Genomic DNA, 25075 nt, shown 5'->3' with positions numbered 1-25075 from the left:
AGAAATGCTGTGTTTCTGCCCAGTTTCGAACTGAGGACATTTCGCGAGTAAAGAAAACGTGATAACCGCTACACTACAGAAACCAAGCGATTCAAAAAAAAAATGCTGTGGTCATGGCAAGCAATAAAGAACAAGCACTGAAAGTCAAAAAGATCGTTTTCCAAGAGAAAAAGCTGTGTTTCTGCCCAGTTTCGAACTGGGGACCTGTCACATGTGAGGCGAATGTGATAACCGCTACACTACAGAAACCAGATGCAAGTGCTTACTGTGGTGACAACAAGCAATCGAGATCAAGAACTGAAAGTCAAAAGCTTGGATACTAAAGGGTAACAGCGTGTTTCTGCCCAGTTTTGACCAGGGGACCTTTCGCGTGTAAAGCGAACGTGATAACCGCTACACTACAGAAACCAACCGATTCAAACAAACAAAAAATGCTGTGGTCATGGCAAGCAATAAAGAACAAGCACTGAATGTCAAAAAGATCGTTTTCCAAGAGAAAAAGCTGTGTTTCTGCCCAGTTTCGAACGTGGGACCTTTAGCGTGTGAGGCGAACATGATAACCGCTACACTACAGAAACCAGATGCAAGTGCTTACTGTGGTGACAACATGCAATCGAGATCAAGAACTGAATGTCAAAAGCTTGGATACCAAAGGGTAACAGCGTGTTTCTGCCCAGTTTCGAACTGGGGACCTTTCGCGTGTTAGGCGAACGTGATAATCACTACACTACAGAAACCGGCTGCGGAAGGTTACTGTGGTCATGACGAGCCATCGAGAACAAAGACTCAACGTCAAAAGCTTTAATATCAACGCCTAATGTCATGCTTCAATCCAGTTTCGAACTGGGGACCGTTCGCGTGTGAGGTGAACGTGACAACCACTACACTTCAGAAACTCCATGCAAAGATAAAGATGTTTAAACATGCTGAAATGAACTTGAAAAAGAAAATAACATCCAGCCAAAGTCAAGAGGTCTTCCTCTATGTCTGAAGACAGGACAAAGTGTATTTTGCAACACAGGAACCTTTTATTTGTCAGGCTATTGGAGAAAAAGAACAAACAGGGAAACAAAACCATGCTCCACAAAACATTCTCATGCCTTTGTCCAAAAGCCAAAAAGAAAAAGCACCTAGATGCCTGCTTTCGCACCTTGATCCTATCAGGTGTTACTTGAATTAGGAACACTTAGACACTGTCAAAAACACACATGCTTGCCAAAAGCAAAAACGGGTAGAAATAATCACATTGGTAAAAGTAATGCTCATTAAACCAGCAATAGAATATTCTAACTAAGGCTAATTAAGCCAACAATATACGTTTGTGATCAAAAGAAAGAAAAGCCACATGTTTCTGCCCGTGATCAAAACAGGGAACTTTCAGGAGGATGGCAAACAGGACAATCACTACACTACAGTAACCAGACAAGAGCATTTACTGTGGTCATGGCAAGCATTAAAGATCTAGAACTCATTGTCAAAAGCGCAAGTTTGCAAGAGGAACGCTGTGTTTCTGCCCAGTTTCGAACTGAGGACCTTTCGCGTGTAAAGCAAACGTGATAACCACAACACTACAGAAACCAACCAATTCAAACAAACAAAAAATGCTGTGGTCATGGCAAGTAATAAAGAACAAGCACTGAAAGTCAAAAAGATCGTTTTCCAAGAGAAAAAGCTGTGTTTCTGCCCAGTTTCGAACTGGGGAACTTTCGCATGTGAGGCGAACGTGATAACCGCTACACTACAGAAACCGGAAGCAAGTGCTTACTGTGGTGACAACAAGCAATCGAGATCAAGAACTGAAATTCAAAGCTTGGATACAAAAGGGTAACAGCGTGTTTCTGCCCAGTTTCGAACTGGGGACCTTTCGCGTGTTAGACGTACGTGATAACCACTACACTACAGAAACCGACTGCGGAAGGTTACTGTGGTCATGACGAGCCATCGAGAACAAAGACTCAACGTCAAAAGCTTTAATATCAACGCCTAATGTCATGCTTCTATCCAGTTTCGAACTGGGAACCGTTCGCGTGTGAGGTGAACGTGACAACCACTACACTTCAGAAACTCCATGCAAAGCTGAAGATGTTTAAACATGCTGAAATGAACTTGAAAAAGAAAAAAACAGCCAGCCAAAGTCAAGAGGTCTTCCTCTATGTCTGAAGACAGGACAAAGTGGATTTTGCAACACAGGAACCTTTCATTTGTCAGGCTATTGGAGAAAAAGAACAAACAGGGAAACAAAACCATGCTCCACAAAACATTCTCATGCCTTTGTCCAAAAGCCAAAAAGAAAAAGCACCTTGATCTTATCAGGTGTTACTTGAATTAGGAACACTTAGACACTGTTAAAAACACACATGCTTGCCAAAAGCAAAAACGGGTAGAAATAATCACATTGGTAAAAGTAATGCTCATTAAACCAGCAATAGAATATACTAACTAATGCTAATTAAGCCAACAATATACGTTTGTGATCAAAACAAAGAAAAGCCACATGTTTCTGCCCGGGATCAAAACAGGGAACTTTCAGGAGGATGGCAAACAGGACAATCACTACACTACAGTAACCAGACAAGAGCGTTTACTGTGGTCATGGCAAGCATTAAAGATCAAGCACTCATTATCAAAAGCACTAGTTTGCAAGAGGAAGGCTGTTTTTCTGCCCAGTTTCAAACTGAGGACCTTTCGCGTGTAAAGCGAACGTGATAACCGCTACACTACAGAAACCAACCGATTCGAACAAACAAAAAATGCTGTGGTCATGGCAAGCATTAAAGATAAAGCACTCATTGTCAAAAGCGATAGTTTGCAAGAGAAACGCTTTGTTACTGCCCAGTTTCGAACTGAGGACCTTTCGCGAGTAAAGCGATCGTGATAACCGCTACACTACAGAAACCAACCGACTCAAAAAAAAAAAAAAATGTTGTGGTCATGGCAAGCAATAACGAACAAGCACTGAAAGTCAAAAAGATCGTTTTCCAAGAGAAAAAGCTGTGTTTCTGCCCAGTTTTGACCTGGGGACATTTCGCGTGTGAGGCGAACGTGATAACCGCTACACTACAGAAACCGGAAGCAAGCGCTTACTGTGGTGACAACAAGCAATCGAGATCAAGAACTGAAAGTCAAAAGCTTGGATACCAAAGGGCAATAGCGTGTTTCTGCCCAGTTTCGAACTGGGCACCTTTCGCGTGTTAAGCGAACATGATAACCACTACACTACAGAAACCGGCTGCGGAAGGTTACTGTAGTCATGACAAGCCATCGAGAACAAAGACTCAACGTCAAAAGCTTTAATATCAACGCCTAATGTCATGCTTCTATCCAGTTTCGAACTGGGGACCGCTCACGTGTGAGGTGAACGTGACAACCACTACACTTCAGAAACTCCATGCAAAGATAAAGATGTTTAAACATGCTGAAATGAACTTGAAAAAGAAAAAAACAGCCAGCCAAAGTCAAGAGGTCTTCCTCTATGTCTGAAGACAGGACAAAGTGCATTTTGCAACACAGGAACCTTTCATTTGTCAGGCTATTGGAGAAAAAGAACAAACAGGGAAACAAAACCATGCTCCACAAAACATTCTCATGCCTTTGTCCAAAAGCCAAAAAGAAAAAGCACCTAGATGCCTGCTTTCGCACCTTGATCCTATCAGGTGTTACTTGAATTAGGAACACTTAGACACTGTCAAAAACACACATGCTTGCCAAAAGCAAAAACGGGTAGAAATAATCACATTGGTAAAAGTAATGCTCATTAAACCAGCAATAGAATATGCTAACTAAGGCTAATTAAGCCAACAATACACGTTTGTGATCAAAATAAAGAAAAGCCACATGTTTCTGCCCGGGATTAAAACAGGGAACTTTCAGGAGGATGGCAAACAGGACAATCACTACACTACAGTAACCAGACAAGAGCGTTTACTGTGGTCATGGCAAGCATTAAAGATCAAGCACTCATTGTCAAAAGCGCTAGTTTGCAAGAGGAACGCTGTGTTTCTGCCCAGTTTCGAACTGAGGACCTTTCACGTGTAAAGCTAACATGATAACCGCTACACTACTGAAACCAACCGATTCAAACAAACAAAAAATGCTGTGGTCATGGCAAGCAATAAAGAACAAGCACTGAAAGTCAAAAAGATCGTTTTCCAAGAGAAAAACCAGTGTTTTTGCCCAGTTTCGAACTGGGGACCTTTCGCGTGTGAGGCGAACGTGACAACCTCTACACTACAGAAACCGGATGCAAGCGCTGACTGTGGTGACAACAAGGAATCGAGATCAAGAACTGAAAGTCAAAAGCTTGGATACCAATGGGTAACAGCGTGTTTCTGCCCAGTTTCAAACTGGGGACCTTTCGCATGTTAGGCGAACGTGATAACCACTACACTACAGAAAACGGCTGCGGAAGGTTTCTGTGGTCATGACGAGCCATCGAGAACAAAGACTCACCTTTCTCATGTGAGGCGAACGTGATAACCGCTACACTACAGAAAGCGGATGCAAGCGCTTACTGTGGTGACAACAAGCAATCGAGATCAAGAACTGAAAGTCAAAAGCTTGGATACCAAAGGGTAACAGCGTGGTTCTGCCCAGTTTCGAACTGGGGACCTTTCGCGTGTTAAGCGAACATGATAACCACTACACTACAGACACCAACCGATTCAAACAAACAAAAAATGCTGTGGTCATGGCAAGCAATAAAGAACAAGCACTGAAAGTCAAAAAGATCGTTTTCCAAGAGAAAAAGCTGTGTTTCTGCCCAGTTTCGAACTGGGGACCTTTCGTGGGTGAGGCGAACGTGATAACCGCTACTCTACAGAAAGCAGATGCAAGCGCTTACTGTGGTGACAACAAGCAATCGAGATCAAGAACTGAAAGTCAAAAGCTTGGATACCAAAGGGTAACAGCGTGTTTCTGCCCAGTTTCGAATTGGGGACCTTTCGCGTGTTAGGCGAATGTGATAACCACTACACTACAGAAACCGGCTGCAGAAGGTTACTGTGGTCATGACGAGCCATCGAGAACAAAGACTCAACGTCAAAAGCTTTAATATCAACGCCTAATGTCATGCTTCTATCCAGTTTTGAACTGGGGACCGTTCGCGTGTGAGGTGAACGTGACAACCACTACACTTCAGAAACTCCATGCAAAGCTAAAGATGTTTAAACATGCTGAAATGAACTTGAAAAAGAAAAAAACAGCCAGCCAAAGTCAAGAGGTCTTCCTCTATGTCTGAAGACAGGACAAAGTGCATTTTGCAACACAGGAACCTTTCATTTGTCAGGCTATTGGAGAAAAAGAACAAACAGGGAAACAAAACCATGCTCCACAAAACATTCTCATGCCTTTGTCCAAAAGCCAAAAAGAAAAAGCACCTAGATGCCTGCTTTCGCACCTTGATCCTATCAGGTGTTACTTGAATTAGGAACACTTAGACACTGTCAAAAACACACATGCTTGCCAAAAGCAAAAACGGGTAGAAATAATCACATTGCTAAAAGTAATGCTCATTAAACCAGCAATAGAATATGCTAACTAAGGCTAATTAAGCCAACAATATACGTTTGTGATCAAAATAAAGAAAAGCCACATGTTTCTGCCCGGGATCAAAACAGGGAACTTTCAGGAGGATGGCAAACAGGACAATCACTACACTACAGTAACGAGACAAGATCGTTTACTGTGGTCATGGCAAGCATTAAAGATCAAGCACTCATTGTCAAAAGTGCTAGTTTGCAAGAGGAACGATGTGTTTCTGCCCAGTTTCGAACTGAGGACTTTTTGCGCGTAAAGCGAACGTGTTAACCGTAGTGGTAGTACTACAGAAACCAACCGATTCAAACAAGCAAAAAATGCTGTGGTCATGGCAAGCAATAAAGAACAAGCACTGAAAATCAAAAAGATCGTTTTCCAAGAGAAAAGCAATGTTTCTGCCCAGTTTCGAACTGGGGACCTTTTGCGTGTGAGGCAAACGTGATAACCACTACAGAAACCAGATGCAAGCGCTGACTGTGGTGACAACAAGCAATCGAGATCAAGAACTGAAAGTCAAAAGCTTGGATACCAAAGGGTAACAGCGTGTTTCTGCCCAGTTTCGAACTGGGGACCTTTCGCGTGTGAGGCGAACGTGATAACCACTACACTACAGAAACCGGCTGCGGAAGGTTCCTGTGGTCATGACCAGCCATCGAGAACAAAGACTCAACGTCAAACGCTTTAATATCAACGCCTAATGTCATGCTTCTATCTAGTTTCGAACTGGGGAACGCTCGCGTGTGAGGAGAACGTGACAACCACTACACTTCAGAAACTCCATGCAAAGCTAAAGATGTTTAAACATGCTGAAATGAACTTGAAAAAGAAAAAAACAGCCAGCCAAAGTCAAGAGGTCTTCCTCTATGTCTGAAGACAGGACAAAGTGCATTTTGCAACACAGGAACCTTTCATTTGTCAGGCTATTGGAGAAAAAGAACAAACAGGGAAACAAAACCATGCTCCACAAAACATTCTCATGCCTTTGTCCAAAAGCCAAAAAGAAAAAGCACCTAGATGCTTGCTTTCGCACCTTGATCCTATCAGGTGTTACTTGAATTAGGAACACTTAGACACTGTCAAAAACACACATGCTTGCCAAAAGCAAAAACGGGTAGAAATAATCACATTGGTAAAAGTAATGCTCATTACGCCGTCAGCAACGATTTGGATTTCTGGATCACGGAGTGAACTACTTATACGATGGACTACTTGCTAGAGATGGGGTGCACCTTACGAAGACTGGAAAACATGTATTTGGAAGTCATCTTGCTACACTTGTAAGGAGAGCTTTAAACTAGAACAACATGGGAAGGAAAGCAAAAGACCAGAAAAAGCCATACACCTGACAAATGCTATTGAGAACTCTGCTATTAGAAGTGGAAAGGAAGAACAAAGACAAAAGAATCTAATTAATAAAAATATTGGAGAAAGAGAAATCAATCACAAACTAAAATGTTTCTATACTAATGCACAAAGCATGGGCAACAAACAAGGAGAATTGGAACTACTAACACAGGAAAAAAAATATGATGTCATTGGAATCACTGAAACTTGGTGGGACGATACACATGATTGGTATACAAGACTAGAAGGATACAACTTATTTGCAAGAAACAGACTTGATAAACGAGGAGGAGGTGTCGCATTGTATGTTAGAAACGCGTATATCTGCACAGAGATTGAAGCTTCAGAGACTGGGAGTTCTGTGGAAACTGTTTGGGTAAGAATACAAGGACAGAACAATGGAAAGGACACCATTGTAGGCATTTACTACAGGCCGCCTGTGCAAGCTGAAGCTATGGATGAACTCTTTATGCATCAAATGGCCAAGTTCTCCAAAAAATATGACATAGTTGTCATGGGAGATTTCAACTATCCAGACATTTGTTGGGAATCTCTCTCAGGCAAAACTAACAGGTCAAGGAAATTCTTATCCTCTCTTGCTGACAACTTTATCTTCCAAAAGGTAAAGGAGAAAACAAGGGGAACTGCTACCTTGGATCTAATCCTTATAAACAGGGAGGAAATGGTTGAGGAGGTAAAAGTGGCTGGGACCCTAGGAGGTAGCGACCATGCTATTTTAGAATTTTGGATAACTAGAGGTGGAAGACCTGTGAAGACTCAGACGTCAAGGTTAGATTTCAGAAAGGCAGATTTTAAGGGATTCAGAAAGATAATTGGAGGGATCCAATGGCTGGATATCCTTAAAGACAAAAATGTCCAGGAAGGATGGGAAATCTTGAAAAATGAAATTCTCAAAGCACAGTTGTTAACAATTCCGAAAAGAGGGAAGAATAGGAAGCATTTAAGGAAACCAGGATGGGTGAACACAGAACTTAAGCACATGCTAAAAAGGTAGAAAAAAATGTTTATAAAATGGAAAGAGGGAGGCATATCTAAAGAAGAATATAATGCTGTCTGCAGAACCTGCAGGGCACAAATCAGATTAGCTAAAGCTGAAAATGAATTGAGGCTTGCAAGAGATGTCAAAAGCAATAATAAAGGATTTTGGGGATATGTCAAAAGTAAAAGAAAAATCAAAGATGCTATAGGATTTTTACAGGATGAAAATGATGAAATGGTAAGACAGGATGTTGAGAAGGCTGAACTTTTAAATTCCTATTTTGCATCTGTTTTCTCTCAGAAAGGAAATGTAACACCAACTGTTATTCACTGTCCTATTAAGGGAATAGAAGAATCCAGGATATCTATAAACAGAAAGATAGTGAGGAAACACTTAGCTAACTTAAATGAATTCAAGTCTCCAGGTCCAGATGAATTACACCCCAGAGTACTGAAGGAGATAGCAGAAGAAATTTTTGAACCCCTCTCCATAATCTTTGAAAATTCTTGGAGAACAGGAGAAGTGCCAGAAGACTGGAGAAGAGCAAATGTTGTTCCTATCTTCAAAAAGGGGAAGAAGGTGGACCCAGGCAACTATAGGCCGGTGAGTCTGACTTCTATACCAGGAAAGATCTTTGAACAAATTATTAAACAACATGTATGTCAATACCTGGATAAGAATGAAGTGATCAAACAGAGTCAGCATGGGTTTGTAACTAATAAGTCATGTCAGACTAACTTAATTTCCTTCTATGACGGTATCACTGATTGGGTGGATCAAGGAAATGCTGTAGATATAGTATATCTTGACTTCAGCAAAGCATTTGACAAAGTCTCTCATACAATCCTTATTGAAAAAATGACTAAGTATGGAATGGACAAGGCAACTGTTAGGTGGATTCATAACTGGCTTAGTGATCGGACCCAAAGAGTGGTCGTAAATGGCTGCACATCCAGTTGGAAGAATGTCTCAAGTGGGGTACCACAGGTCTCTGTCCTGGGCCCTGTATTGTTCAACATCTTTATCAACGATTTAGATGAAGGAATTGAGGGTAAACTGATTAAATTTGCTGATGACACAAAGCTAGGAGGGATAGCTAATACTAGAGAAGAGAGAGAGAGGATTCAAAAAGATTTAAAAAAACTGGAGAAGTGGGCAGCAACTAACAGAATGGTTTTTAACAGGGAGAAATGCAAAGTACTACATCTGGGCAATAAAAATGAAAAAAGCATATATAGAATGGGAGGAATAGGGCTAAGCAACAGCTCATGTGAAAAAGACTTGGGTATACTAATAGATCACAGACTGAATATGAGTCAACAGTGTGATACAGCAGCAAGAAAGGCAAATGCAATTCTAGGATGATTTAACAGAAGCATACAGTCTAGATCACGTGATGTCATTATTTCCCTCTACTCCTCTTTGGTCAGACCTCATCTGGAATATTGTGTCCAGTTTTGGGCACCACATTTTAAAAAAGACATCAACAAACTGGAGCAAGTTCAGAAAAGAGCGACCAGAATGGTGACCGGTCTGCAAACCCTGTCTTATGAGGAAAGGTTGCAGGATTTGGGAATGTTTAGTTTGCAAAAGAGAAGACTGAGAGGAGACTTAATAGCTGTCTACAAATATCTAAAGGGCTGTCACATTGTAGAAGGATCAACTTTATTCTCATATGCACAAGGAAAGACTAGAAGCAATGGGATGAAACTGAATGGGAGGAGACACAGATTAGATATTAGAAAAAACTTTTTGACAGTTAGAGTGATCAAAGAGTGGAACAGGCTGCCACGAGAAGTGGTGAGTTCTCCTTCAATGGAAGTCTTCAAACAGAGGCTGGACAGACATCTGACTGGGATGATTTAGCGAATCCTGCTTTGAGCAGGGGGTTGGACCAGATGGCCCAGGAGGTCCCTTCCAACTCTACGATTCTATGATTCTATGATTCATTAAACCAGCAATAGAATATGCTAACTAAGGCTAATTAAGCCAACAATATACGTTTGTGATCAAAATAAAGAAAAGCCACATGTTTCTGCCCGGGATCAAAACAGGGAACTTTCAGGAGGATGGCAAACAGGACAATCACTACACTACAGTAACCAGACAAGAGCGTTTACTGTGGTCATGGCAAGCATTAAAGATCAAGCACTCATTGTCAAAATCGCTAGTTTGCAAGAGGAACGCTGTGTTTCTGCCCAGTTTCGAACTGAGGACCTTTCGCGTGTAAAGTCAACGTGATAACCGCTACACTACAGAAACCAAGCGATTCAAACAAACAAAAAATGCTGTGGTCATGGCAAGCAATAAAGAACAAGCACTGAAAGTCAAAAAGATCGTTTTCCAAGAGAAAAAGCTGTGTTTCTGCCCAGTTTCGAACTGGGGACCTTTAGCGAGTGAGGCGAACGTGATAACCACTACACTACAGAAACCGGATGCAAACGCTTACTGTGGTGACAACAAGCAATCGAGATCAAGAACTGAAAGTCAAAAGCTTGGATACCAAAGGGTAACAGCGTGTTTCTGCCCAGTTTCGAACTGGGGACCTTTTGCGTGTTAGGCGAAAGTGATAACCACTACACTAAAGAAACCGGCTGTGGAAGGTTACTGTGGTCATGACGAGCCATCGAGAACAAAGACTCAACGTCAAAAGGTTTAATATCAACGCCTAATGTCATGCTTCTATCCAGTTTCGAACTGGGGACCGCTCACGTGTGAGGTGAACGTGACAACCACTACACTTCAGAAACTCCATGCAAAGATAAAGATGTTTAAACATGCTGAAATGAACTTGAAAAAGAAAAAAACAGCCAGCCAAAGTCAAGAGGTCTTCCTCTATGTCTGAATACAGGACAAAGTGCATTTTGAAACACAGGAACCTTTCATTTGTCAGGCTATTGGAGAAAAAGAACAAACAGGGAAACAAAACTATGCTCTACAAAACATTCTCTTGCCTTTGTCCAAAAGCCAAAAAGAAAAAGCACCTAGATGCCTGCTTTCGCAACTTGATCCTATCAGGTGTTACTTGAATTAGGAACACTTAGACACTGTCAAAAACACACATGCTTGCCAAAAGCAAAAACGGGTAGAAATAATCACATTAGTAAAAGTAATGCTCATTAAACCAGCAATAGAATATGCTAAATAAGGCTAATTAAGCCAACAATATACGTTTGTGATCAAAATAAAGAAAAGCCACATGTTTCTGCCCGGGATCAAAACAGGGAACTTTCAGGAGGATGGCAAACAGGACAATCACTACACTACAGTAACCAGACAAGAGCGTTTACTGTGGTCATGGCAAGCATTAAAGATCAAGCACTCATTGTCAAAATCGCTAGTTTGCAAGAGGAACGCTGTGTTTCTGCCCAGTTTCGAACTGAGGACCTTTCGCGTGTACAGCGAACGTGATAACCGCTACACTACAGAAACCAACCGATTCGAACAAACAAAAAATGCTGTGGTCATGGCAAGCAATAAAGAACAAGCACTGAAAGTCAAAAAGATCGTTTTCCAAGAGAAAAAGCTGTGTTTCTGCCCACTTTCGAACTGGGGACCTCTCGCGTGTGAGGCGAACGTGATAACCGCTACACTACAGAAACCGGATGCAAGTGCTTACTGTGGTGACAACAAGCAATCGAGATCAAGAACTGAAAGTCAAAAGCTTGGATACCAAAGGGTAACAGCGTGTTTCTGCCCAGTTTCGAACTGGGGACCTTTCGCGTGTTAGGCTACTTTCACACATCAGGTTTTCGGCGTCAGGCGCGATCCGGCGTCGTGCCGGAATGCCGGATCCGGCAAATGTTTAGTAAAACCGGATGTGACGGATCCGGTTTTCTGCCGGATCCGTCTTGTTCTTGACAGACAAAACCGGATCCGTCTCATCCGGTTCATCCGTTTTTCTATCTGTTTTTCGACGGATTACGCCGGATCCGGTTTTTAAAATTGACCCTCAAGGCAGAGTACACTGGCAGGATGACAGAGTGTGAAAGATTTGTGCCCTAACCAAACTTGTGTACCTTCTGGACCAACAGTATATACCTTTGCCAACCAAAGTTGGCTATCTTGTCATGGTCTACTATTTTTAGCTTTAAGCCACAGGTGTGTACCTGGTTGTGTTTTATGCAAAGTATTTCACCTTTTAACAAAAGTTGTGTACATTGTTAGGAAATCACCAACAATAAACACAACTTTTTAGGTGAAATACTTTGCTTCAAACACAACCAGGAACACAACTGTGGCAAAAAGCTAAAATTTACCCACAGTTATATACCTGGTTTTGAATACCTTTTTACCTTTGAAATACCCTGTATTTAACCTTTTTTTTAAACATAGTTCGCCGCAGAAAGAAAAGACAGACAACCATTGTGAAACGATAATTTAACTTTTATTTAAATTTTTATTTTTTTTTTAAATGTTTTTAAAGTGCAAAAAACTTTTTTAATAAAGGTTTTAAACCCAATGGGCATTTTTATTAAAAAAAAAAAAAATTACAAATCTGTGTAGTGTGGGGTGGAAATACTGCTGGAGGGGCTGCGGGACACTTCGACACTGGGTGTGTGGAGAGAGGACTGGGATCGTGGTGGGGAAGGAACAGTTAGAGGTGAAGGTGTGGAAAAAGCTACAGAATGGGTGGACATGTTGGAGGCAGAAGAGATGGTGGGCGGTGGAGTGGAGGGTTGGGCAGGGACTGTAGGAGCAGATGATGTTGATGGAAAGTTGTATGGGGAAGGAGTTTGGTACGGGGAAGGAGTTTGGTACGGGGAAGGAGTTTCGTATGGGGCAGGTTGCTGGAAGTGGGGAGATGTCTGGTACTGGGGAGGTTGCTGGTACTGGTGAGGTTGCTGGTATGTAATAGGAGGGGGAGGATGGAAAGTGGCTGGAGGGGGTGCAGATGTAATAGGAGGGGGAGGATGGAAAGTGGCTGGAGGGGGTGCAGATGTAATAGGAGGGGGAGGATGGAAAGTGGCTGGAGGGGTGCAGGTGGAGGAACTACAGTGGTGGGAGGTGGAGGTTGGGAGGTAACCTGCTGTAGAGCACCGTGGCACGAATGCATTACATGGATCTGCTGGGTAGGAGATAGTGTTGCCATGTGCTCCACAACAGACCTGAAAAAGGTGTGGTTTGGCGAAGATCTTGCTTCTGAATGCATGGTTTGCAGAAGTGTCTTCACCTCCAGAATGCTAGAGTTGATCTGCTGAAAGCCTGCGGAGATTTGCTCTGACAAGACTTTTAGACAGTTCTGGAAAGATGCATTCAGATGCAAGAACTCTTGCGCATAACTCTTTTCCTGACCCCTCTGCCGCTGCCGCCCAGTACCCGCAGGTGTACTAGAGGTGGCAGGGGCAGAAGGGTGGGGTAAAGGGAAAGCGATCTCCTCACCAGCAGCTTCATGTAATGTAGGCGGCCACGATGCTCCTGGGCTGGTGGATGGGACAGATGGGTCGAATGTGTGGGAAGGCTGGGAAGGTGCAGATGTACCGGGGCGGTCGAAGTGTCCCTCGGTGCCGGTCTCCTCAGGGATCGCCTCAGAAGGGTCCAATCGTGCAGGCTCCCGAGTGCTGCTCACCGTGCTGTGGAATAAAGAGAAAAAAAAACAATTAAAATACTGACATGGTATGGCCCTGGCTGAAAAAAAAAAGTTACATGTAACATTTTTTTTCACATGTGGTGTGTAATATTTACCTTCTGGTGAGCATTGTTTCCCGGAGGAACGACAGGGCTTGTGCGTACTTGTACTTGCTCCTGCGTCCTCCAGATCCACTCGGGGCCCGCATCTCTTTATTGAACTCCTTCTTGAAACGATCCCTCACAGACCGCCACCGATTCACAATTCTGTTCCCTGAAACGAGAAAGGAGTGGTTAGTATACAACATCAGTGTTTCACAAACTCCAGTCCTCATGGTCCCCAGGGGTCATGTTTTCAGGATTTCCATAGTAAATAGAAATCCTGAACACATGATCCGTGGGGACCACGAGGACTGGAGTTCGGGAAACACTGGTTTACATCAAGCAACCGGTACTGTATATACTTACGCTCTTTAATCTGGGCCCGAACATCGAGGTCCTCCCAGCGGCCCACAAGGAGCGAACAGATTTCCTCCCAGAGTCGTCGGGTAACGATCAGGTCAGCGTGGCGGCGGTCAGCCATATTCCAGAGCGGCTCCCTTTCTCTGATGAGATCGATGAGGCGGTCCACATCAATCCCTCCATCCTCACCGTCAGAGTCGGGAGCACGCTGTGAAGGCTGTTAAAGAAAAAGACAAAAATAACATAATTAGCCTCCACAAAAGAAATGAAATAAAAAGTGCAAAAAAACAAAGCAAAAATATTTATACTTCCACGATGGTGACCGCCGCGTTGCTGTCGCCGACGACCCTGGGAGGCACTGCGAGCACCTCTTGGCCGAGCACCAGATTGGGAAGACTAGAGAAAAAAACAAAAAATGTTATGTATTTGGATGTAGGCATTTGTTTGCTGTGTGTGGTCTGCAGAACGTTGTTTTCTATGTGTTGTGTGTAGTGTGATGTTGTGTTTCTGCGTTTGATGCAGAAAACTTACCAATTGTGAGCCCACTCCAGGTGTCTGTCCACCCCTTCCTTCTTCTTCTGGGAGCTCCTCTTCATCTTGTGATTCCTGTTTTGAAATAAAAGGCAATGAATAGACATATATTACAGAGATGATGGATTTTGGAAATAAAAACTTACCGTCAAATGCTGACGATGCGAGGGAGGGCTCCCAGAAGAAGATGTGCTGTCCTGTTGATGGCCAGACTCCATGGCTGTGGGTATTGCTGCTGCTGTTGCTGCTGCCAGTGATGCCATTTCTGCTGCTGCTGCTGCATCTCTTTGGCGGCTGTTGAATAAAGAGAAACAAAGGGCCAATGAATATCTTGATATTCCATGGCCCTAGTTTGGAGGAATGGGGGATTTGATAATTACCGTCTCTTATCTGCTGCTGGACTCCCCTCCTCAGCATGTTCCATTTGCTGCTCCATTTGTGGTGGTGCTGATGGTGCTGCTGCTGCAGATGTCTGCTGCCTTCTCCTGCTCCTGGTTCTTGGCTTGGGTTGGGTGTGGCTGAGGGTCCCATTGTCTTGCTTTTATATATCTCCTGTGGGCAGAGCTACTGAGCATGCTCAGACCAAAAAACCAGATCCGGCCGCCGGATCCGGCGCATTGCGGCGCTCATAGGCTTTCATTGTGTGAAAAAGCCGGACGCGCCGGATCCGGCGTGTCCGGCTTTTTGCCGGAGACAAAAAACGTTACAGTAGCCGTTTTTTCCAGACGCCGGATCGAGACACATTGCCGGATCCGGCGAAAACCGGAAGAAACGCATGGCCATCCGGCGCAAATGCAAGTCAATTGGGGGGAAACCAGATCCGGCATAGCATTTCGCCGGATACGGTTTCTGTCAAAAGCGCCGGATCGCGCCTGACGGCGAAAACCTGATGTGTGAAAGAGGCCTTAGGCGAACGTGATAACCACTACACTACAGAAACCGGCTGCCGAAGGTTACTGTGGTCATGACGAGCCATCGAGAACAAAGAATCAATGTCAAAAGCTTTAATATCAACGCCTAATGTCATGCTTCTATCCAGTTTCGAACTGAGGACCTTTCACGTGTAAAGCGAACGTGATAACCGCTACACTACAGAAACCAGCCGATTCAAACAAACTAAAAATGCTGTGGTCATGGCAAGCAATAAAGAACAAGCACTGAAAGTCAAAAAGATCGTTTTCCAAGAGAAAAAGCTGATTTTCTGCCCAGTTTCGAACTGGGGAGCTTTCGCGTGTGAGGCGAACGTGATAACCGCTACACTACAGAAACCAGATGCAAGCTCTTACTGTGGTGACAACAAGCAATCGAGATCAAGAACTGAAAGTCAAAAGCTTGGATACCAAAGGGTAACAGCGTGTTTCTGCCCAGTTTCGAACTGGGGACCTTTCGCGTGTTAGGCGAACGTGATAACCACTACACTACAGAAAACGGCTGCAACAGGTTACTGTGGTCATGACGAGCCATCGAGAACAAAGACTCAACGTCAAAAGCTTTAATATCAACACCTAATGTCATGCTTCTATCGAGTTTCGAACTGGGGACCGTTCGCGAGTGAGGTGAACGTGACAACCACTACACTTCAGAAACTCCATGCAAAGCTAAAGATGTTTAAACATTCTGAAACGAACTTGAAAAAGAATAAAACAGCCAGCCAAAGTCAAGAGGTCTTCCTCTATGTCTGAAGACAGGACAAAGTGCATTTTGCAACACAGGAACCTTTCATTTGTCAGGCTATTGGAGAAAAAGAACAAACAGGGAAACAAAACCATGCTCCACAAAACATTCTCATGCCTTTGTCCAAAAGCCAAAAAGAAAAAGCACCTAGATGCCTGCTTTCGCACCTTGATCCTATCAGGTGTTACTTGAATTAGGAACACTTAGACACTGTCAAAAACACACATGCTTGCCAAAAGCAAAAATGGGTAGAAATAATCACATTGGTAAAAGTAATGCTCATTAAACCAGCAATAGAATATGCTAACTAAGGCTAATTAAGCCAACAATATACGTTTGTGATCAAAATAAAGAAAAGCCACATGTTTCTGCTCGGGATCAAAACAGGGAACTTTCAGGAGGATTGCAAACAGGACAATCACTACACTACAGTAACCAGACAAGAGCGTTTACTGTGGTCATGGCAAGCATTAAAGATCAAGCACTCATTGTCGAAAGCGCTAGTTTGCAAGAGGAATGCTGTGTTTCTACCCAGTTTGGAACTGAGAACCTTTCGCGTGTAAAGCGAACGTGATAACAGCTACACTACAGAAACCAACCGATTCAAACAAACAAAAAATGCTGTGGTTATGGCAAGCAATAAAGAACAAGCACTGAAAGTCAAAAAGATCGTTTTCCAAGAGAAAAAAAGCTGTGTTTCTGCTCAGTTGCGAACTGGGGACCTTTTGCTTGTGAGGCGAACGTGATAACCGCTACACTACAGAAACCGGATGCAAGTGCTTACTGTGGTGACAACAAGCAATCTAGATCAAGAACTGAAAGTCAAAAGCTTGGATACCAAAGGGTAACAGCGTGTTTCTGCCCAGTTTCGAACTGGGGACCTTTCGCGTGTTAGGCAAACATGATAACCACTACACTACAGAAACCGGCTGCGGAAGGTTACTGTGGTCATGACGAGCCATCGAGAACAAAGACTCAACGTCAAAAGCTTTAATATCAACGCCTAATGTCATGCTTCTATCCAGTTTCGAACTGGGGACCGTTCGCGTGTGAGGTGAACGTGACAACCACTACACTTCAGAAACTCCATGCAAACCTAAAGATATTTAAACATGCTGAAATGAACTTGAAAAAGAAAAAAACAGCCAGCCAAAGTCAAGAGGTCTTCCTCTATGTCTGAAGACAGGACAAAGTGCATTTTGCAACACAGGAACCTTTCATTTGTCAGGCTATTGGAGAAAAAGGACAAATAGGGAAACAAAACCATGCTCCACAAAACATTCTCATGCCTTTGTCCAAAAGCCAAAAAGAAAAAGCACCTAGATGCCTGCTTTCGCACCTTGATCCTATCAGGTGTTACTTGAATTAGGAACACTTAGACACTGTCAAAAACACACATGCTTGCCAAAAGCAAAAACGGGTAGAAATAATCACATTGGTAAAAGTAATGCTCATTAAACCAGCAATAGAATATGCTAACTAAGGCTAATTAAGCCAACAATATACGTTTGTGATCAAAATAAAGAAAAGCCACATGTTTCTGCCCGGGATCAAAACAGGGAACTTTCAGGAGGATGGCAAACAGGACAATCACTACACTACAGTAACCAGACAAGAGCGTTTACTGTGGTCATGGCAAGCATTAAAGATCAAGCACTCATTGTCAAAAGCGCTAGTTTGCAAGAGGAGCGCTGTGTTTCTGCCCAGTTTCGAACTGAGGACCTTTCGCGTGTAAAGCGAACGTGATAACCGCTACACTACAGAAACCAACCGATTCAAACACACAAAAAATGCTGTGGTCATGGCAAGCAATAAAGAACAAGCACTGAAAGTCAAAAAGATCGTTTTCCAAGAGAAAAAGCTGTGTTTCTGCCCAGTTTCGAACTGGCGACCTTTCGCGTGTGAGGCCAACGTGATAACCGCTACACTACAGAAACCAGATGCAAGCGCTTACTGTGGTGACAACAAGCAATCGAGATCAAGAACTGAAAGTCAAAAGCTTGGATACCAAAGGGTAACAGCGTGTTTCTGCCCAGTTTCGAACTGGGGACCTTTCTCGTGTTAGGCGAACGTGATAACCACTACACTACAGAAACCGGCTGCGGAATGTTACTGTGGTCATGACGAGCCATCGAGAACAAAGACTCAACGTCAAAAGCTTTAATATCAACGCCTAATGTCATGCTTCTATCCAGTTTCGAACTGGGGACCGTTTGCGTGTGAGGTGAACGTGACAACCACTAAACTTCAGAAACTCCATGCAAAGCTAAAGATGTTTAAACATGCTGAAATGAACTTGAAAAAGAAAAAACAGCCAGCCAAAGTCAAGAGGTCTTCCTCTATGTCTGAAGACAGGACAAAGTGCATTTTGCAACACAGGAACCTTTCATTTGTCAGGCTATTGGAGAAAAAGAACAAACAGGGAAACAAAACCATGCTCCACAAAACATTCTCATGCCTTTGTCCAAAAGCCAAAAAGAAAAAGCACCTAGATGCCTGCTTTCGCACCTTGATCCTATCAGGTGTTACTTGAATTAGGAACACTTAGACACTGTCAAAAACACACATGCTTGCCAAAAGCAAAAACGGGTAGAAATAATCACATTGGTAAAAGTAATGCTCATTAAACCAGCAATAGAATATGCTAACTAAGGCTAATTAAGCCAACAATATACCTTTGTGATCAAAATAAAGAAAAGCCACATGTTTCTGCCCGGGATCAAAACAGGGAACTTTCAGGAGGATGGCAAACAGGACAATCACTACACTACAGTAACCAGACAAGAGTGTTTACTGTGGTCATGGCAAACATTAAAGATCAAGCACTCATTGTCAAAAGCGCTAGTTTGCAAGAGGAACGCTGTGTTTCTGCCCAGTTTCAAACTGAGGACCTTTTGCGTGTAAAGCGAACGTGATAACCGCTACACTACCGAAACCAACCGAGTCAAACTAGCAAAAAATGCTGTGGTCATGGCAAGCAATAAAGAACAAGCACTGAAAGTCAAAAAGATCGTTTTCCAAGAGAATAAGCTGTGTTTCTGCCCAGTTTCGAACTGGGGACCTTTCGTGTGTGAGGCGAACGTGATAACCGCTACACTACAGAAACCGGATACAAGTGCTTACTGTGGTGACAACAAGCAATCGAGATCAAGAACTGAAAGTCAAACGCTTTGATACCATTAAAGATCAAGCACTCATCGTCAAAAGCGCTAGTTTGCAAGAGAAACGCTGTGTTTCTGCCCAGCAGGGCTGCCATTAGGAATTTCAGGGCCCCATACTGTAAAAATGTTTGGACCCCCTTGAGACTCCGTCCAGGCTCCACCCCAGCCCTGCCTCCACCCCTCAAGAGTCCCACTACCCACTCTTGGAAAAACTCCACTTCTGCACCACGTCCTCACCAATCACACATTAACATTTCCCAGATCATACATATAGCCAGCAGCTTTTGTTCTGGCCAAAATAATTTTAAGCCGCCACCACAACAAGGTAGACTCTTTTGGATGAGCTCTACTGTACTGTAACTTATTAATCATTTGTTAAAATACCCAATACTCTGTTTAGGTATATTTTTCTTTTTCTTTAACCCCTTCACTACCAAGGGTGGTTTGCACGTTAACTACCGGGCCCATTTTTACAATTCTGACCACTGTCCCTTTATGAGGTAATAACTCTGAAACGCTTCCATGGATCCCGGTGATTCTGACATTCTTTTCTCGTGACATATTGTACTTCATGTTAGTGGTAAAATTTCATTCATATAACTTGCGTTTATTTGTGAGAAAAACGGAAATTTGGCGAAAATTTTGAAAATTCCGCAATTTTCCAACTTTGAATTTTTATGCCCTTAAACCACAGAGATATGGCACACAAAAAACTTAATAAGTAACATTTGCCACATGTTTACTTTACATCAGCGCAATTTTGGAACCAAAATTTTTATTTGTTAGTAAGATATAAGGGTTAAAAGTTGACCAGCGATCTCTCATTTTTGCAACACCATTTTATTTTTACGGACTACATCACATTTGAAGCCACTTTGAGGGGTCTATATGATAGAAAATACCCAAAAGTGACACCATTCTAATAACTGCACCCCTTAAGGTGCTTAAAACCACATTCAAGGAGTTTATTAACCCTTCAGGTGCATCACAGGAATTTTTTGAATATTTAAAAATAATTAACATTTAACTTTTTTTCACAAAAAAAATTACTTCAGGTTCAATTTTTTTTATTTTACCAAGGGTAACAGGAGAAATTGGACTGCAAAAATTATTGTGCAATTTGTCCTGAGTACGCTGATACCTGATATGTGGGGGGGAACCACTGTTTCGGCGCATGGCAGAGCTCAGAAGGGAAGGAGCGCCGTTTGACTTTTTCAATGCAAATTGGCTGGAATTCTGATCGGACGCCATGTCGCGTTTGGAGAGCCCCTGATGTACCTAAACAGTGGAAACCCCCCACAAGTGACCCCATTTTTGAAACTAGACCCCCCAAAGAACTTATCTAGATGTGTGGTGAGAACTTTGAACCCACAAGGCCTTCACAGAAGTTTATAACGCCCAGGCGTGAAAATAACAAAACATTTTTTTTCCACAAAAATGATATTTTTGCCCCAAAATTTTTATTTTCCTAAGGGCAACAGGAGAAATAGGACCCCAAAAGTAGTTTTGCAAATTGTCCTGAGTAGGCTGATACCCCATATGAGGGGGTAAAACACTATTTGGGTGCATGGCAGAGCTTGGAAGGGAAGGAGCACCATTTGACTTTTTCAACGCAGAATTGGCTGGAATTGAGATCAGACGCCATGTTGCGTTTGGAGAGCACCTCATGTACGCAAATAGTGGAAACCCCCAATTCTAACCCTAGCCCTAACCCTAGCCCTAACCCTAACCCTAGCCCTAACCCTAGCCCTAACCCTAACCCTAACCCTAGCCCTAACCCTAACCCTAGCCCTAGCCCTAACCCTAGCCCTAATGGGAAAATGGAAATAAATACATTTTTTTAATTTTATTATTTTTCCCTAACTAAGGGGGTGATAACGGGGGGTTTGATTTACTATTTATGGCGGTTTTTATGTTTGGCAGCTGTCGCACGCTAAAAGACGCTTTTTATTGTAAAAATAGTTTTTGCATCACCACATATTGAGAGCTATAATTTTTCCATATTTTGACCCACCAAGTCATGTGAGGTCTTATTTTTTGCGGGACGAGTTGACGCTTTTATTGGTATCATGTTTGGGCATGTGACATTTTTTGATCGCTTTTTATTTCGTTTTTTGGGACGCAGAATGAACAAAAACCAGAGTTTCATGAATTTCTTTTGGGTGGTGCGCTTATGCCGTTCCGGGTGCGGTAAAATTTATAAGGCAGTTTTATTCTTCGGGTCAGTACGGTTACAGCGATACCTCATTTAGGTCGTTTTTTTATGTTTTGGCGCTTTTATGCAATGAAAACAATTTTATATAAAAAATAATTATTTTTGCATCACTTTATTCTGCGAGCTATAACTTTTTTATTTTTTCGCTGATGATGCTGTATGGTGGCTTGTTTTTTGCTGGACAAGATGACATTTTCAGTGGTACCATGGATATTTATATGCGTCTTTTTGATCGCGCGTTATTGCACTTTTTGTTCGGCGGTAGGATAATAAATCATTATTTTTTGCTTCGTTTTTTATTTTTATTTTTTAAGGGGTTCACTTAAGGGGTTAACTATTGGGACAGTTTTATAGGGCGGGTCGTTACGGATGCGGTGATACCAAATATGTGTACTTTTATTGTTTTGGGGTTTTTTTATTTGCAAAAAATGAATTTTTTGGGGAATATTTTTTTTTTTTTTTTAATTTATTTAGCGATTTTTTTTTTATTATTTTTACACTTTTTTTAATTTTTTTTTTACTTTATTACAATGTCCCAGGGGGGACATAACTGTCCTGTGACAGATCGCTGATCTGTCAGATCACTGTGACAGATCAGCGATCTGTCACAGGCACTGCACAGGCTTCCTCATGCCTGCGCTTTGCAGGCACTGAGGAAGCCAGCTTCCTGCAGGCCCCCGGAGGTCCCCGTCGCCATATTGGATCCGGGGACCTGCAGGGAAAGAGCCCCCCGCAGCAGCGCTGCACATTGCGCTGCCGTGGGGGGCTCAGGGAAGCACGGAGGGAGCCCCCTCCCTGCCGATGCTTCCTTTTAACCCCCGGTACACCGCGATCGTGTCCGTGACCGCCCCTGACACATTGTGCCGGGTGTCAGCTATGATAATTAGCTGACACTCGGCCGCGATCAGCGGCGCTCACCACGTGGGCGCCGCTGATCGCGATGACGTAATATTCCGTCCATGGTAATTAGGTCCAGGGTCACATGGACGGAATATTACGTCAATTGTAGGTAAGGGGTTAAGGAAATGAGTCACATACTTTTTTAAAAAATAATTGAAACCAGATTGTGATTTTTTTTATAATCTGTATTTCTGATTGTAGATTATTGTATTGTTTTCTGTACATGTATGAAGCTGTCGGTGGATATCGATCTGCGCTCGGACCGCAGTACATGGACGGGCCGCCGGTCTCCTGACTAGAACTCAGCAGCCTCACAGCATGTATGAGGATGCAGGCCAGGAGATCGGCGCCCAGTCCATGCACCGCAGTGCGAGCGCAGAACAATCTAATATAGAAAGCTCAAAGTGTGTGTGTGTATGTCCGGGATAGGCATCTGCACCGTCGCAGCTACAGCCACAAAATGTCACACGTCACACGTCTGGACCCGAGACTGTCCTAGGCTATGTTGTGAGGCAAAATTTTAACCCCGTGCGTTCCAATTCACCAATTTTGCCCCTATCTACATAATGAGGAAAAAGTGTGTGCGCGTCAAGCCCCGCCCCTCATTGTGATGTTATAATGCCCCTATTTGCATACTGGGGAACCAGTGTGTGCGCATCAAGCCCCGCCCCTCATTATGATGTCACTATGGTTGACTATGGGATGGAGGATGTGTGATGGGTATATGGGCACCGGACTATGGGATGGAGGATATGTATGATGGGTATATGGGCATGGGACTATGGGATGGAGGATATGTATGATGGGTATATGGGCATGGGACTATGGGATGGAGGATATGTATGATGGGTATAAGGGCACTGGACTATGGGATGGAGGATATGTATGATGGGTATATGGGCATGGGACTATGGGATGGAGGATGTGTGATGGGTATATGGGCACTGGACTATGGGATGGAGGATATGTATGATGGGTATATGGGCATGGGACTATGGGATGGAGGATATGTATGATGGGTATATGAGCACGGGACTATGGGATGGCGGATAATTATAATTTGCTATAACTAACCACAGTTAGTTACTATGCCCGGGCAGCGCCGGGCTCTTCAGCTAGTTTCCCAAATAAAGATGTTTCCCAGTCATATATACCCACTTTTTATTTTTCCATCAATATGGCCGTGTGAGGGCTTGTTTTTTGCAGGACGAGTTGTACTTTTGAATGACATGATTGGCTTTATCAAATAGCGTACTCGAAAATGGGAAAAAAATTCAAAGTGCGTTGAAATTGAAAAAAGTGGAATTCTAGAATTTTTTTGGTCGTCTCAGCAGCCTCCAATCTCCACATGTCAGCAGCCTCCCATCTCCACACGTCAGCAGCCTCCCATCTCCACACGTCAGCAGCCTCCCATCTCCACACGTCAGCAGCCTCCCATCTCCTCACCTCAGCAGCCTCCCATCTCTTCAGCAGCCTCCCATCTCCTCACCTCAGCAGCCTCCCATCTCCACACCTCAGCAGCCTCCCATCTCCTCTCCTCAGCAGCCTCCCATCTCCACACCTCAGCAGCCTCCCATCTCCACACCTCAGCAGCCTCCCATCTCCTCTCCTCAGCAGCCTCCCATCTCCTCTCCTCAGCAGCCTCCCATCTCCTCACCTCAGCAGCCTCCCATCTCCTCAGCAGCCTCCCATCTCCTCAGCAGCCTCCCATCTCCTCAGCAGCCTCCCATCTCCTCACCAGCCTCCATCTCCTCACCTCAGTAGCCTCCCATCTCCTCTCCTCAGCAGCCTCCCATCTCCACACGTCAGCAGCCTCCCATCTCCACACCTCAGCAGCCTCCCATCTCCACACGTCAGCAGCCTCCCATCTCCTCACCTCAGCAGCCTCCCATCTCCTCAGCAGCCTCCCATCTCCTCACCTCAGCAGCCTCCCATCTCCACACCTCAGCAGCCTCCCATCTCCTCTCCTCAGCAGCCTCCCATCTCCACACCTCAGCAGCCTCCCATCTCCTCTCCTCAGCAGCCTCCCATCTCCTCACCTCAGCAGCCTCCCATCTCCTCAGCAGCCTCCCATCTCCTCACCAGCCTCCATCTCCTCACCTCAGTAGCCTCCCATATCCTCTCCTCAGCAGCCTCCCATCTCCTCTCCTCAGCAGCCTCCCATCTCCTCTCCTCAGCAGCCTCCCATCTCCTCTCCTCAGCAGCCTTCCATCTCCTCTCCTCAGCAGCCTCCCATCTCCTCTCCTCAGCAGCCTCCCATCTCCTCACCTCAGCAGCCTCCCATCTCCTCAGCAGCCTCCCATCTCCTCACCAGCCTCCATCTCCTCACCTCAGTAGCCTCCCATCTCCTCTCCTCAGCAGCCTCCCATCTCCTCTCCTCAGCAGCCTCCCATCTCCTCACCTCAGCAGCCTCCAATCTCCTCAGCAGCCTCCCATCTCCTCAGCAGCCTCCCATCTCCTCACCAGCCTCCATCTCCTCACCTCAGTAGCCTCCCATCTCCTCTCCTCAGCAGCCTCCCATCTCCACACCTCAGCAGCCTCCCATCTCCACACCTCAGCAGCCTCCCATCTCCTCACCTCAGCAGCCTCCCATCTCCTCAGCAGCCTTCCATCTCCTCACCAGCCTCCCATCTCCTCACCAGCCTCCATCTCCTCACCTCAGTAGCCTCCCATCTCCTCTCCTCA

General features: G+C 44.0%; 1 long non-coding RNA gene and 8 other non-coding genes across 9 annotated transcripts in view; 1 reads left to right on the top strand and 8 right to left on the bottom strand.

Moving 5' to 3' along the window:
• Nucleotides 1-25075, top strand: part of LOC141065393 (uncharacterized) — a 250650-nt gene that overhangs the window by 198645 nt on the left and 26930 nt on the right. The gene's annotated exons all lie outside the window — the stretch shown is intronic.
• TRNAV-AAC (transfer RNA valine (anticodon AAC)) lies at nt 665-737 on the bottom strand. Its single transcript has one exon. It is a non-coding gene; the product is annotated as a tRNA-Val (tRNA).
• Nucleotides 1676-1748, bottom strand: TRNAV-CAC (transfer RNA valine (anticodon CAC)). The gene has a single exon. It is a non-coding gene; the product is annotated as a tRNA-Val (tRNA).
• Nucleotides 6080-6152, bottom strand: TRNAV-CAC (transfer RNA valine (anticodon CAC)). The gene has a single exon. It is a non-coding gene; the product is annotated as a tRNA-Val (tRNA).
• On the bottom strand, nt 11239-11311 carry TRNAV-UAC (transfer RNA valine (anticodon UAC)). The gene has a single exon. It is a non-coding gene; the product is annotated as a tRNA-Val (tRNA).
• On the bottom strand, nt 15796-15869 carry TRNAV-AAC (transfer RNA valine (anticodon AAC)). The gene has a single exon. It is a non-coding gene; the product is annotated as a tRNA-Val (tRNA).
• Nucleotides 16968-17040, bottom strand: TRNAV-AAC (transfer RNA valine (anticodon AAC)). Its single transcript has one exon. It is a non-coding gene; the product is annotated as a tRNA-Val (tRNA).
• On the bottom strand, nt 17809-17881 carry TRNAV-UAC (transfer RNA valine (anticodon UAC)). The gene has a single exon. It is a non-coding gene; the product is annotated as a tRNA-Val (tRNA).
• On the bottom strand, nt 19148-19220 carry TRNAV-CAC (transfer RNA valine (anticodon CAC)). Its single transcript has one exon. It is a non-coding gene; the product is annotated as a tRNA-Val (tRNA).

Source organism: Dendrobates tinctorius, unplaced genomic scaffold (assembly GCF_039654945.1).
Source record: "Dendrobates tinctorius isolate UK_male_01 unplaced genomic scaffold, ASM3965494v1 ptg000251l, whole genome shotgun sequence".
In the NCBI taxonomy this organism is placed as follows: domain Eukaryota; kingdom Metazoa; phylum Chordata; class Amphibia; order Anura; family Dendrobatidae; genus Dendrobates; species Dendrobates tinctorius.
This window is presented reverse-complemented; position numbering and strand designations above follow the sequence as displayed.